This window comes from Pinus tabuliformis, chromosome 5_1, assembly GCF_031772625.1.
Source record: "Pinus tabuliformis cultivar Carrire ecotype Pingquan chromosome 5_1, CPIR1, whole genome shotgun sequence".
NCBI lineage: Eukaryota > Viridiplantae > Streptophyta > Pinopsida > Pinales > Pinaceae > Pinus > Pinus tabuliformis.
The window spans coordinates 122,552,524-122,567,465 of record NC_142305.1 but is presented as its reverse complement, the minus strand read 5'-3'; the positions used below and the strand labels follow the sequence as shown (position 1 = coordinate 122,567,465).

At 37.5% G+C, this 14,942-nt stretch overlaps 1 pseudogene; it reads left to right on the top strand.

Moving 5' to 3' along the window:
• Positions 1 to 8,062: 8,062 nt before the first annotated feature.
• On the top strand, positions 8,063 to 12,783 carry LOC149163715 (cytochrome P450 716B2-like; annotated as a pseudogene).
• Positions 12,784 to 14,942: the final 2,159 nt, after the last annotated feature.

Below are 14,942 nucleotides of genomic sequence, written 5' to 3'. Positions count from 1 at the left end.
CAATCAACTACCAACTTTTACCTTGCAAATATGGCAATAACAATGATACATTCGTTAAACAAAATTGAAGTTACCATGAACAAAACTTAATGAGTCATGCATGAATATAAATTATGGGGAACATCCTTGAATAGGATGACAAATTGTTTTTTTTTTAAAAAAAAAAAAACCATTAGAAGAACCCCCTTAGATATTGAAAACATGCAATGAGTCAAGCAGCGAGACTTGATTGTCATAACTAACTTTTGGTTCAGTCTTGTCATGGGTGCATGAAGACGATTGGTAGTTGGGATTGGTTAGTGTTGTATGACTAACCCATCAAACTTATATGCATTAATTGAATTGGACTAAGATGGTTACAATTCGTAAACAAGTGAAGGTTGATTGATGTCACATGCATGGAATGTGTGTGCTATAGTTCCAGTTGTTTATGAGAAGAGTTCTTAATTTTATTCACCATGAGCATGCATGATGAATAGTATATTCTTATGTCTTAATAGATCTAATGATGATTGCCTTCTAATTAACTGAAATCCATTATAGCATGGTATGTGCTGATGTTAATTATTACTTGTTGGGAGATAAAAACCATTGGAGCCTCGATTAAATAATGGTTGAATTTATCTCTACTATGGGAATGATGGATTTCTTATGCATGTTGCATTCCAGTGTGAAGTTAAGGGTAGAGACATGTTCAGTGGGTAACATTTCTAGGACCCATTCATGGTATAATTACAGGTGATAATTATTCATAAATAGACTACCTGTGTTAATTATTCATAAATAGACTACCTGTGTTAATACAGTTGTCAGTAAACTCTAATTACTTTCCCCAACCATAGATGCTTCCAAAAGAAAAGGAAGCAAGGAGAAGGAAGAAGACCGTGCTGTAGGGACAGACGGAGATGGGAAAAAGAAATCGCTAAGTCTGGTGATGACCAGATAAAGCAAGCTTTGAGTGTTAGAATCTTGCAGAAGACTCTAAGTCTTGGGATGACTAGGTAAGCGCTCGATGTGCATGTGAGTATTCCTTTGACCATGCTTAAGGAATTGGAAAAAGATAACTATAGAGTGTTGATGTTAATGATTTTCATAATGTCTCCTTGAACTCTATATTCTGAAATGGTCACATAGTAGTGTTATGATAGTTGTTGCATATAGCACTAAATGGTAGCTCTAGTGCATGTGTGACACTTAGGAGATTATGCTTCTAATTGCATAAGTAGAGCAATTGCTTCCGGTAGGGGTGGTTTAACTTGTTAGTTATGCATGTTGATCCAAGGATAAGATAAGTGTCTTGTTCACTTACTTGAAGAACACGTATGAATGTTTTATATGATTTCTTAGTAGAGAAAGTATTTGAATGCATGCAATAAAAGAATGGTTCTTTTATAGATTTTCTTGGTAAAGAAAATGTGCTAAGGCATGCAGTTAAAGATTGATTATCTTGTATGTTTTCTTGGTAAAGAAAATAGGTAGTTCCTATTAGAAAGACTCCACGAGAGTCTTGTGTGTGAAATGCTTGTCTCTGGTCTATAAATGTCCTAAGAACATAGCATGGAAGGTGGCCAAGTTTGCTTGAATTAAAATATGTATCTTTATTTGATAAAAGCTTCTTGAAAAAAAAAAAATATATATATATATATATATATGCTAATGATTCTAGTTAGTCCCTAAGTTCTAGTGAAATGATTATGCATTACATGCATGATAAAGATAACTAAGGATGTGCTTCTAGGCACATAGATATTTATCCCTAATTTCTTGAGGAAAGAGTATATTACATATATACATAAATATAGTCTCATCCTAAGAGTATGCATACTTCATGTATGAAGATAAAGGATTTTATGAGAATTCTTGAAAATGGAAATAGAGGTTCTTTCCTTCAAAGACACATTAGAATAGTGTTCATACAAGAACCAAAATCCTTACTTGTTTCATGAAAAGAACTATGTGCGTTAAGTAAAGTAATTGTGTTAGGAGAACACCTGTTGCATATTGGTAGCTATTTTGACGTTGGAATTAGGAGACTGTGCGTACTTAGAGAAAGTGGTCATGATAGCTTCCTTGAAAATAATAATCTCTTCGAGAGATTGTCTTGTTGGAAGAGCTCTGTTGATTGCTTGATTTGATGCATAAAGGATAAGTAAACCTCGTTTTTGTATCTTGGTTTTTATGCCGAAAGATAGACATCTTTAATAATTTCTTGAAAGGGAATCTTGAGAAATCCTCACATCAGAAGATAGAGAAATGAGGATTAAAATGACTTCCTTAAGAAAGAGGTATGTGGTTTGTCGTATGAAATGATGGTGGTCTTCTAGTGAAGGGAATAAGTGTTGCATACATTAAAGAAGGGCTTATATGACAAGCAATAGTATGCACAAAGATTAGTCATTGTGACATAAGAGTTATGTTCTTGTATGTTAGAGAAATTATGTTTAATTACACTAACGATGCATGACTAAAGCTAGCCATAGTAAACGTAAGATAATACTCCGTTAATGATGATTTGAATTGGAACAACAGACTATGGCAAAATTGGGAATGTTGAGAGTATTAACTCAACTGTTGTTGACATTTATACATTAATGAGTATTTGCATATGTTTTTATACATGACAATATTGTATGCATGAACATTCTGGGAAATGGAATACGTGTTAACTGATGCATATTTATAACTAACGTTGCTGATGGGATTAAGTAGTGGTAGCTTAATGGCAACAAGAAAACTCATCACATAAATTGTTGCAATGTGAAATGCAATTATAAATGAGAAAGAATGATGTTATATGATATGCATGAATTATGTTATTTGGAAAATTTGCATGCATACAACGTGTATGATGGATATGTTTCCCATCAAACTTGATGTTGTGGACCCATGTCGGGGGTTAAGTGTAAATGCATGGTATACATGCATGTTTGTTATGCTAATGATAATGTTCATATGGTTCATTGTGTAAATTACTATGAGAAAGAGTAATAAAAGAGAAATTTAACATGACAGACAGTTGTGGATGCCTTGGGTTGATGGCAGCTACCTGCCCGGAGTTGGGTTGATGGTACTTGTCTGCCCGGACTGTGAAAGGCTGGAATGCCTTGGGTTGATGACAGTTACCTGCCCAGAGGGGTTGAGGGTACCTGTCTGCCCGGAGTTGGGTTGATGGCAGCTACCTGCCCGGAGGGGTTGATGGTACTTGTCTGCCCAGATTTCCTCTCCCTGGAATTCTTGAGCTGGTTGGCCAGTGGAATTCCATGTTAGACCTGGTAAGGTCTCTATCAAAGAAACTGTCTGGATGTGAAAATGACTCGATTTGGTTGTGAGAACCAGTTCCCATGGGTTGGGAATTCTTTAGTCCATTGTGGACTCATGGCTAAAGGAATTAACTCATCAGCTATATGTTATGTTAAAAATGAATTTTACATATAGTTGTGTAAAATATGTTATGCACATTTAATAAGAAATGAGCTTAGTGCTCGATAAAGAATAAATGGAAATTTTAATTCCTTTATTGTGTTAATAATGTTGTGAACATCTTAGTGGGAGCTAAGACAATTCTTGCTTGATGAAATGATTGACTGTTTTGATGATTAGAGAGCTAGGTGCTCTTTTGGTACTTCTTGAAGTACTTTACGGATGTCTTTAGTAAGAATTCGTTCAGTGTGCACGTGAGCAGTGATTTATCATTTGATGATTAGCATTAGTGCTCTTTAAGTACTTGTAAAAGTACTGTGATTTAGAAAGCATCTAACATTGCACAATTGATTGCTAGTCAAAAGTGTCTCATTTGACTCAAAATATAGTGACTAATGTGGTTGAATTTGTTAGTCATATATTGCAGGAACTACTTACCATGGAAGGTTGAAGAATTGTCCAACCTCTATTAACAGGCTTACATGAAAGTATTCATGATTTTCAAGCATAAGATGGTAAGTTATGGTAAGTTGACACAGAGAATTGTTTATTATGAATGGACAAGGGCCAGGTGGTGGCGATTAGAAGTTGCATATTTTTGCAATTACAAATGATTATGACTATTGATGCTTATAACTAATGATATTTCTTATGACTATATCATTACTATTTTGTTTGTCGTCTTTTCTTGGAATGAAATCGTTGATTTCAAAGAGAAAGGATCACATTTTGTGTGGATTAGATAGTAATACCACAAGTAAAATATCAAGTTCCGACGAAAGATGAACACCGAGGACGGTGTTCCTGTTAAGGGGGGGAGTATGTAATATACCTATTGTGATTAACCCCACGTAAAGTAATTTTAAATTACCAATCAGTTAATCAAACCTGCGTAAAAGTAATTTTAAATTACATATCAGTTACAACTGATTCTTGGCATTGGTTAAATGGATCAGCGAGCACCCTAACAGGGAGGAAGGACAGGTTGATGAACAGACAGAGAGAAGAATTCCATGAGAGAGCAGAGTGAGAAAAAGAGGTTAAGTCTGGTAATGACCAGATAACCTAGCACAGTAGTGCATGAGTCTTGTTGAGGGCTGCAGGCCTGCAAGACGGCTCGGGGGGAGAATCCAGTGTAAGTGGATCTCAAGGTTGGGAGGATAAGAGCAAAGTGAATGCAGGTGACTTCTGGAAGTAGAAACACCGGTAGCAGGCTATCCAGGTATGCATTTTCTAACAAAACTATAGAATAAAGAGCAGGTATTGAGGGTGTACAGACCAAGTTTGGGTATCTGTGTTTCTTTTCAATAGTCAATGGTAGATGTTATAAAAGAACAATGCATGTAGTACCAGAGACTTCTGTAGGATAATGTTACATCTGTGGTCATTTCTTAGCTGCAATAATAAACTGGGTTGTTTAGAGATAAATACTCATTACAGAGTCAAACCCTAAGGGCGGTTGGCGGTATGAGAGACCGCAGTAGCTAAACAAATAATAAGAAGGAAGAATCTAAACAGAACCCTTGGTTAGGGAACGGTGCTGAGCTAAGCATGCTGTCCAAGCATGGCAGTCACCAAACCTTAATCAGACCAGCCAAGAACCTGCGCGGAACCCGCGCGTAAATAAAAACAATAACACTGTATAAACTACAGGAATATAGCATAGTTAACAATGCTGTATAAGCTACGGGGAATCTCGTAAACATCAAACAGTGTAATCAAATGAATACGGCATCTATATATATATATATATATATATATATATATATATATATATATATATATATATATATATATATATATATATATATATCTGCTGTAAAGACAAGCATTAAAGCGTAAATAAGAATACGGTGTAAACCCAAGCGGAACTGCTATATACATACGCTGAACAACTTTAAGCAAGAATATGCGGAAACTAGTGCCGTATGAACTTAACAAACATTAAACGAAATAATGCTGTAAACAAGAGATGGATGAGAGGAATTGGCACAGCATAAGCATAGATACGACATCAAGTTGCTGACAAAGATTTGCTTCATAAAAACCGTTAGCATGCAAACAACCCGTAAGATATGAGCTATTGCCGTAAGAAAAGCATGACTGTCTTATAAAACCCTTTTAGGGTAGCATTACACAGATAAGCGAAGGAGGAACGATAACACTGGAAGGATAATTTATTCCACAGCAACCGGCGGTACAAAGACAGAACCAGCCAACAAATATATGGACCAAAATTTATGAACAAGAGCAGTGTATTCATTTAAACAAAAGGCGGACTGTTAACACAGCTTCATAAGAAGTCCTGTTATATATTAAAAGTACTTAGAACCAAACCGAAACAATACAACCGTATAGTAGCATTGCCGCTTAAAAGAACTGAGAATAGCTCTGAGAGGGCTTTTAAAGTATACACACAAGCTTGACACTTTTATACCATAACTGAAGACCAAATTCATCATTAAATATACATTACATGAACGGCATGAAAGCCATCATAAAACCCTAGCTAAACCCTAGCTGATAACGCAGTATAGGTCCCGGCAAGGAGGCCGCCTACGAATGTAACAAGGGTTCGAAGCAATAATGACCAGACCTGAGACAGGTAAGTGAAATGGTCATGAGCCACGCCTCAGACCAGAGAATGATGCCTTACCGGCTCAAATAAACCTTCATTAAAGACAAACTATAAAAGTAAGAAGGGCATACCCGTGTAGCTTGGAGACGGCAAAACCCTTGCAAGCAGTAGGAGACTGCGAATAGCCGACCACCTGCACATCAAAAACTTATGGTAAGCAACGAGAACCGTAGCAAATCCAAATAACTCGAGAAATAAACAATCATGACTGTAATATAAGTTCAGGTGTGAAGACGCGGAGAGGTTAATACCTGAACCGCAGAGTAGCACAGAGGAGTTGACAAGCTGAGGAAGCGCTCGGCCGAAGCAAGAGTGAACAAATGAGTTGATCCGAAGAACCCGGCGTCATAAGTATTGGCGACTAAACCCTTAGGATGATCTGAGCCACACGATGAGAAGGAGAGATCTTCGTCGTCCATCAGAGCGGGAAAAAGCCTGGCGCGGAAACCACAGTGGGTCACCACATGGGCTTCACGTGAAGTCATGCCACTTGGATACGGATGGAATGAGTTGGCTTAGTATCCGTTCACCATCTGTCGGTTAATCAAATTCAACAGGATGGGTAAACGATTAAGGTTATCCATAAGACTTATGTTCATGCATTTGCGCCGGTGATCACACAAGTTCAGTGGTGTACATACAATAAAGGTTAAGTATGTATATACAAGCGTTTAGACCGGGTTAGATGTTTAGGTTAGTTTTCTTATAAAAGAGGTGGGTTCATAAGTTGACCACCGTTATCATATAAAAAAAATTTATAATTTTACTGTTATGCTTATTATGTTAAAAAGGGTCGTGACATTATTTTTATTTTACAAAATAATCTATTTCTTTATTTTTCAATAATATAATAAAATTCTATATTCGTATTATCTTACATAGAAAATAATAATAAAAATAAAATTTTTAAAGAAAATAATTATTTATTTTTATTATTTAACTCTAAATCAATATAAAACTTTTTAAGACAATAATCTAATCAATATTCAAACTTATGAAATAAAAAATTATTCCAATTGATGATGTCAGTAAGCTCATTGATTCACCAGTGGCATAGAGCCTGGTCAGCACAGGCAATTGACCCCACAAAGTTTCACCCGTTAACGAGGAGAACCTGGTCCAGTTTCAGCACCCTTCGAATATTTTATTAAAATACATTAAAAAAGTTTAATATATTTGAATCTTTCATACGTGAAAGCAAGTTATAAATTTCACTAACAATCTTACTTGTCAGTTAAGTTATTTGATGACGGGTTTATTTTTAAATTTTCATTTATAAATAATGTTTAATATTTATTTATATCCATATTTATTCTAATATTATATGTACTTTTTTCAATTTTGTATCAATTAGAAGAGCAACTGATCATAATTATTTGATAAAGGTTTATTTTTAAATTTGTAATTATAAGTAATATTTAATATTTAATATTTATCGTATCAATTATTTTAATTATTTGTTTTTAGTAAGATTTTTTGGAAGTTTTTTCGGGTAGATTTTTCTAGTCTAATTTCTCTAAAATCCTCCATGCATTAATTGAAATTACAAGTTTGATGGGTAACCCATACACAATAATGTCTTTTTCAGGGTATTGAATCCATATATACAATCAAAAAACTAATTTAAATAACACATAAAAATTTCACCACAAATTTAAACCAAAAATTTTAACACCTAAAATTCTAAAAAATCTCACTAAACACAACTCCTTATTCTAATATTAATATTATATTATATATATTGTTGTTCAATAATTTTGTCTAATATTAATATTATATTATATGTATTGTTGCTCAATAATTTTGTCTTGAATAGAAGAATAAGTACTTTCATCGAATTGAAAAAGTTTGCGATCCCTCCTGCGATTATCTGTGCAACGAACGTGCTCCATTTATATATATAGTCCACACCTAACGGTAAGCGATAGCTCGTATGTGATTTGGAGGCCTAGAGCTTATCCTTTTTCCAGCATAAGATTTGAAACCCTTGAAACTGTCTATACTATGGTTTGGAAGGAAGTTGTTTCAGTGCTGCACAAGGCCCAGGAACTGGAGAAGCCACCACTAATCTTCACTACATTTCTCGCATTTGTTGTCGGATTTGGCTTCTTTTTTTATCTCATCAGTATCCACCGAACTAAGAGCTGGCAAGGAATCCCACCAGGCACCTTTGGATGGCCTTTGGTCGGCGAAAGATTACAATTTCTACGATCCCAGAGGAAGGGCAATCCTCGTGAATTCTTTCACATTCGGACTCAAAAATATGGAAACGTGTTCACCACTTCTCTTGTTGGCCACCCAACTGTTGTACTTGGTAGTCCCGAAGGCAACCGCTTCTTGTTCTCCAACGAGAACAAACTGGTCGTCATTTTGTAAGATTTTTGAGATACACAGATCTAGATCTGCAAAACAATAAACAAGCTTGCAAGAGAAGGAAGGAAGCAAGCAAGAATTGAGAAAAGAATGAAATTGATTATACAATATTAGTTTTAGAATAAATACATAAAAGCAACTAAGTTAAGCTTAGTTGTACATGCAATAACTAAAGCTAACTAAAGCTAAGTGTGCTTTATCTTATGTTAATGTGTACATGTGCCACATGCAAGCAATAAGTTAACTGGAGCTAATCTAGGTGCATGTACACCAACACAGCTAGTCTAAGTGCATGTACACCAACACCCCCCCTTAAGCATAACTTAGGTAAGTGTGATGCAAAATGAATGAGTCCCGGCAACACGACCATTTTAGGTACCCATATACAATGCATAAAAAGGAGGAAAGAGGGAAAACCCAGTGGGAAGAAAACCCCCCCTCAAAATATAATGCAAAAGTAGAGAAAAGAAACCACTTCCCGTTCGACGGAGTACTGCAACATTGTATCGTCTGCGCGGCTTCATGAGGCATCCCATGATTTCGTTGGCGATGGACTAACGTCTGTTCGAATATCCTTGACTTTACTCTGGAGTTCTTGAATGTAGGAAATTGCGTCCCCTAATAATGAAGCTTTGTCCATCTTTGAGATGTTTGGCACCACTGCTCGCAATGCATAAAATCGTTGGTTAAGCTTCTCACGTCTTTGGCGTTCTGCTTCCACATGATTGAGGGGATCTTCTCTTCCATTGGCTGGTTTCCTTCCCCTTTTTCTTGGTCTACGCTTTTCAACCACCACGGGCCTACGCTTCGAGGCTTCCACATCCGAGTGTTCCTCAGATTCCATAATGGACGGTCGAGCAGTTACTGCATTAAGCGAAGGGCCGGCAACACCAAGTGGAGAAATTCTGCTAGGTTTTATCAGATCACGTGTATTATAAATCTCCCCAGCCTCACCATTACTGGTATGGCTCCAGTTCGGTGATTGCAACCCATTTTGATTGACAGTTGAATAAGGTATCCTCTGTTCGTTTGTTACATAGGAAGCAGCATGGGCGTAAGGTGGACGGAAAACGGGCTGATAATGACGATCTCTGTCTTCCACTTTGGTGACAACAGCTTCGGTAGATTCGCTGAGTTCTTGGCTAAATATTTTCCAATCATGGGAAGGCTTTAGAGGTGGAGCAGCCTTGGCATTCACCCTCATTGGATTTGGGGGGAAGGCTACAACTAGAGAACCCTTCGCTGCTTGTTGACCTCGATTTCCATCACAGGAATCTAATTGAGGAATAAAATCAGAAAATGTATACAGACGAGATTTATCATTTACCTTGCCAGATGCAATCTTCAAATTGGTTTGCATGTCATAAATGCTCACAGAATCTGAGGTAAATTCCACTTTCCTTCCGCTGCCTGTGTGTGTCATCTGATACATTGAGAGAAGATTCACAGAAAGCCTTGGAATATGCAAGACATTTTCAAAACTTCCATCTTCGAATTGCACTCTTCCTTGTCCAGTTGCTGCAACTGCAGAATTATCCCCCATGAGAATGGGAGGACCTGAGTATGCACGTAGTGAAGAAAAGGATTCCTTTGAAGAATCCATATGATGTGAAGCTCCTAAATCGATGATCCATTCTTGTGGTACAGAATGAAGAGCAATCAAAGCATGCCCGTTACCTCTTTGATCTGGTGCTTTTTCTCCAGACTTCTTCTTAGCATTCTCAGGAATGTGGTCTCCAAGATTGTGTTGCTGGAGTGTCTGCACCATAAGATCTATAGTCTTCTTCATGCATGCAGATTCAGGATGAAAACCACGGTGGCAATAATTGCACATTGATTACCCTTTCGTTCCTTTCCTTTCCTTTGAGCCAGATGATCCATTAGGGGGTTTGGGATGTCCTCCCTTTCTTGGATCAGGATCCTTCTTCCCTTTTCCTTTCTGATGGTCTTTGGAATTTGCCTTTCCTTTTGCATGCACAGTAAGTGCATGCGCTTTGGAATTTTTAAGTGTGCCCATTTTGATGAGCTTATCTTGCTCATGCATCAAAGACTGAATAAAAGAATCCAGTGAGGGCATCTTCCAATCTGCACCAGTTGCAGATCTGACTGTGTGGAATGTAGAGATGAATACTGCATACTCTGGACCAAGTTTTGATAAAATGGAAAGAATCCACTGATTTTGTTGCTTGGATTTGTCGATCCCGCATCCTTTCAGCTGAACCAACAAGGCTTTATACCCTGTGAAAAAATCTTGAATGTTCTCAAAGTTTCTCGGATCTAATGAGTTTAACTCATTTTCGAGAATGTGACCTTGCATTTCATCCTGTTTTCCAAACAATTCTTCCAAAATTTTTAATACCTCATTTGGAGTTGAACATGATTCAACATGAAATAGCAGTTCCAGAGAAATAGATAAACATAGGATGCCGAAGGCCTCATCCATGCGATTGAAATATCTTGTTTTCTCCATTGCCGATGTTGGTTCAACTTCCGTTTCCATGGTTATTTGAAATAAGCCTCTACTTCTGAGAAGAAGTTGAATCTTTGGCTTCCATTCGAAATAATTATATGGAGTGAGAATTGCCGATTGTGGAAACTCCAATTTAGACTCCATTCTTTGTTGTTGCTTCAATCTTCTAAATCCGTGTGCTCTGATACCATGTAAGATTTTTGAGATACACAGATCTAGATCTGCAAAACAATAAACAAGCTTGCAAGAGAAGGAAGGAAGCAAACAAGAATTGAGAAACGAATGAAATTGATTAATCTAGGTGCATGTACACCAACACAGCTAGTCTAAGTGCATGTACACCAACACATTTGATGGCTCACTTCCGTGGGAAATCTCTTCCCAAGGTCTCTAATTACAGCAGTTGGAGACGATGGAAAGAGTTTGAGGAGAATCGTGATGACGTTCTTGAGGCCCGAAGCCCTTCAGAAATTCGTAGGGCGAGTGGATTCAATGACAAAAGCTCATCTAGTCGAGAACTGGATCGGTAAAGACGAGGTGATGGCTTTTTCTCTACTTAAAAGTTACACTTTCTCTCTGGCTTGTGCCTTGTTTGCTAGCATAGACAATCAGGAAGAACAAGCTAGGCTTTGGCATCATTTTGAGGTTTTCGGGAAAGGAGTACTGCAGATTCTCATAGATGTACCCGACACCCGATATAACAAAGCCAAACATGCAGCTAATGCCATTCGTGATCAGCTCGACGTCGTTATTGATGAGAGAAAAATTGCATTGCAGGAGGGAAAGGCTTCTCCCGAGCAAGATCTGTTGTCTTTCCTGCTCTCTAATGTTGACCAGCAGGGTAAGTCGCTCACCGTCGACGAGATTAAGGACAATATTCTTCTGCTATTATATGCAGGTCATGACACCAGCACTTCTACTTTGACGGTACTGCTCAAATTTTTGGCTGAGAACCCTCACTGCTACGAAGAAGTCCTAACAGGTATGCTAAATCAATCAATTCTCTAATATTAGCATTATAGATAGCTAGATCCTACTATCTAGGCTGGTTCCAGGCAGCAGACCTTTAGCTGGAGGTAAGGTGCTCAAGAATAAGCGGGCAGAGATTTGTTCAAATATTTATCCACGAACCTAGTTCCGTTAAAAAAATAGAAGGGTTTTTCTGATAAAACCCAAATTCCACTACAGAGCAGGCTCGGCAGCACTTATCTTCTCTGGATGCAAAATTCAGTCTCTCTCATTTTTTTAAGACATTATATCATTTGGTATGTAAATTAGAGGTTGCAGTTTCTCAAAGGTTTCATTTGATATTTCCAGAGCAACTGGATATAACAGGTTCAAAGGAGGCAGGGCAACTTCTAGAATGGGAGGATCTCCAAAGGATGAAGTACTCTTGGAGAGTTTCTCAGGAAGCACTTAGACTGCTCCCTGTTGTTCAAGGAGGTTTTCGACAGGCCGTCAAAGACTTGATATATGAGGGATTCAGAATCCCTAAAGGATGGAAGGTGAGCCACTGCCTGAAATCCTAGTTTCGGATTTTTACTGAGTTTAAAACATAACTTACTATAATTGCTTATCATATGTAGATGTATTGGACTGTCAACTCGCCCACAAGAATTCTGAATACTTCAGCAACCCAGAGAAATTCGATCCATCAAGATTTGAGGGAGCAGGGCCTCCTCCCTACACATTTGTGCTGTTTGGAGGTGGGCCGCGAATGTGCCCAGGTAATGAATTTGGTCGAATGGAAATTCTTATTTTTCTCCATAACATTGTGAAGAATACCAAGTGGAATTTAGTGAATCCTGGGGAGAAGGTGATTGTGGACCCCATGCCTGTCCTTGTCAATGGACTGCCCATCAAACTTGTTCCTCGCAATTAATGTATGACTTTGATCTCTGCTCTGATTTGAGTATTTCTTGTCAATCCACTGCTCACACCTATTTTCTTCCGGCTTGATCTATCATGTTCATCGACTTCTGTAAGCTATTGTATTCTATTATATTGCGTGCATGCATTTATGAACTATTTTTATAAACATGCTGTCAAAACTCTTTATGATAGTAGATGATTAATATTTATTACGATTTGGTTTGATTAATTTTAAATGATGAAATTTTTTGAACATGTTGAAAGAGAAGTGTTCTAGAGTGGTAATACAGAGTTGCAACAATTTTATTAATTCAAAAAGGTATTATATATTGATGTCCAAAAAGAGCTTAATATCTAAAGAAAACCTCCAAACCGGATTCCTCATGACAACCTCAAAATTGAGCTCCATGTTTCTAGCACAATCCACTTTTTACATACTAGAAGAACAATACAAAGGTCGAGGAGCAAATAATCCACTAGCCCAACAAGACTAAGGAAACATCGAGACACATGTTACACCACACTAACTAATTGGCAAAAGAAAATCATAAAACAATACCACAATGCCAAAAAGAATCGGCATGTAATAATAGTTACACCAACTGATGGAAAGAAAATCATAACACAGTACCACAATACCAAAGAGAGTCGGCACGTGATATGAGTTACTCAACACACCATCCAAGCCATTCTTGTATAAGAAACACAAAGGTCAACATGAGAAGCCATAACACAAAGCCACATTTTTAAAAATCCCAAACGAACGACGTACAAGACAACAACATGGATGAAGAACCAACATGACTGCCAAGTGCTAGCATCAATTTCTAGTGTAACAAGTCATAGATCCCTACACTCTTTAAAATATGAGGCCAACAAAAGATGCAAAATATACTACCAATTACCTCTGCAAAGCCTTGTCGTAGAGTGCAATAGGGTCACAAGCCTCACTGAAAGAGAATGTCCTTGAAACTAGCTATTAGGAGAAGGTAACAGTGTCAGCCCATATGAAATGAACGGAATTTAAAGCAAAGGTACATCATGGCGGCAACCCAACCTCCCTCCCCCAGACACTGCCATGTTATCCAGTTCCCTGGACAAATGTACCCCAAGCATGTCACCCCAAAGAACTACCATATGCTCCTATCGGGGATGCAACCATCATTGTATAATATTCCCATGATGTTATCAATTTATTCCACTAAAGAAGAAGGGGGCAGCGTTCGTCCAAAGATAAGGTTCTAGACTTACATCCTAGGTTTGCCAAAAAATCTGCAACTGCATTGGTTGAACAATAAGAATGCATAACTAAAACATAATCTAGTTGAATAATGAGAGCACTGATACTTGACATAATATTTAAGAGCTTCTACAAACATTGTATTGCTCATTGGGAATATCCATCAACCTACAATAAATTAAAACCTTCACGGATAACAATGGAAATACCTTTCGCCATAGCTAAAAATTATGCCATATTATTACTTGCGGAGCCACAAATATGAGTGAAAATTCTCAAGGGAGCTCCATGCCAATCACAAAAATCCCCCAAAAACTTGCAACTCCTGCATTTCCTTTGGACGCTCCATCAAAAATCAATTTGAAAAAACCATAAGGGGGACATGTAAAGGAAGAGATAGAAGATAAAGGGATATGTGGAGGGGTTTGAGGGCGTGAAAAACACGTGTTGTGTGATAAATTAAGACGATGCAAGATCTCAGCGTCACAACCTTCTACTTTCCATTCATCTTTCGACCAAGAGGCTGCTACAATAGGCTCATGTATATTTTGTAGAATGAGCCCTTGCACCATAAGAGTTATGCGCACTTGATTTTGGAAAATTATCGCATTACGTTCCTTCAACAAATTCCAAAGGATAAACCCTCTAGCCAAAATCCATGCCCTATTAAAAATTGGATTTTTGAAATCTAAGAAGTTCCATTGCATCAGGAAATCCATGTGAATACCATAGAAACTATGATCAAAACCAAAGATATAAAGTAGGAAATACCACACATCCATCGCATAAGCATAAGAGTGTAGCAAGTGTTCCATGGATTCTTCATCATTAAAGGGAGACTACAGAGAGAAGGACCTGATACACCTTTCTTCCTTATCCTATCCCAAGTAAGAATCCAATGCCGAAGGACTAACAATAAGAATATTGAT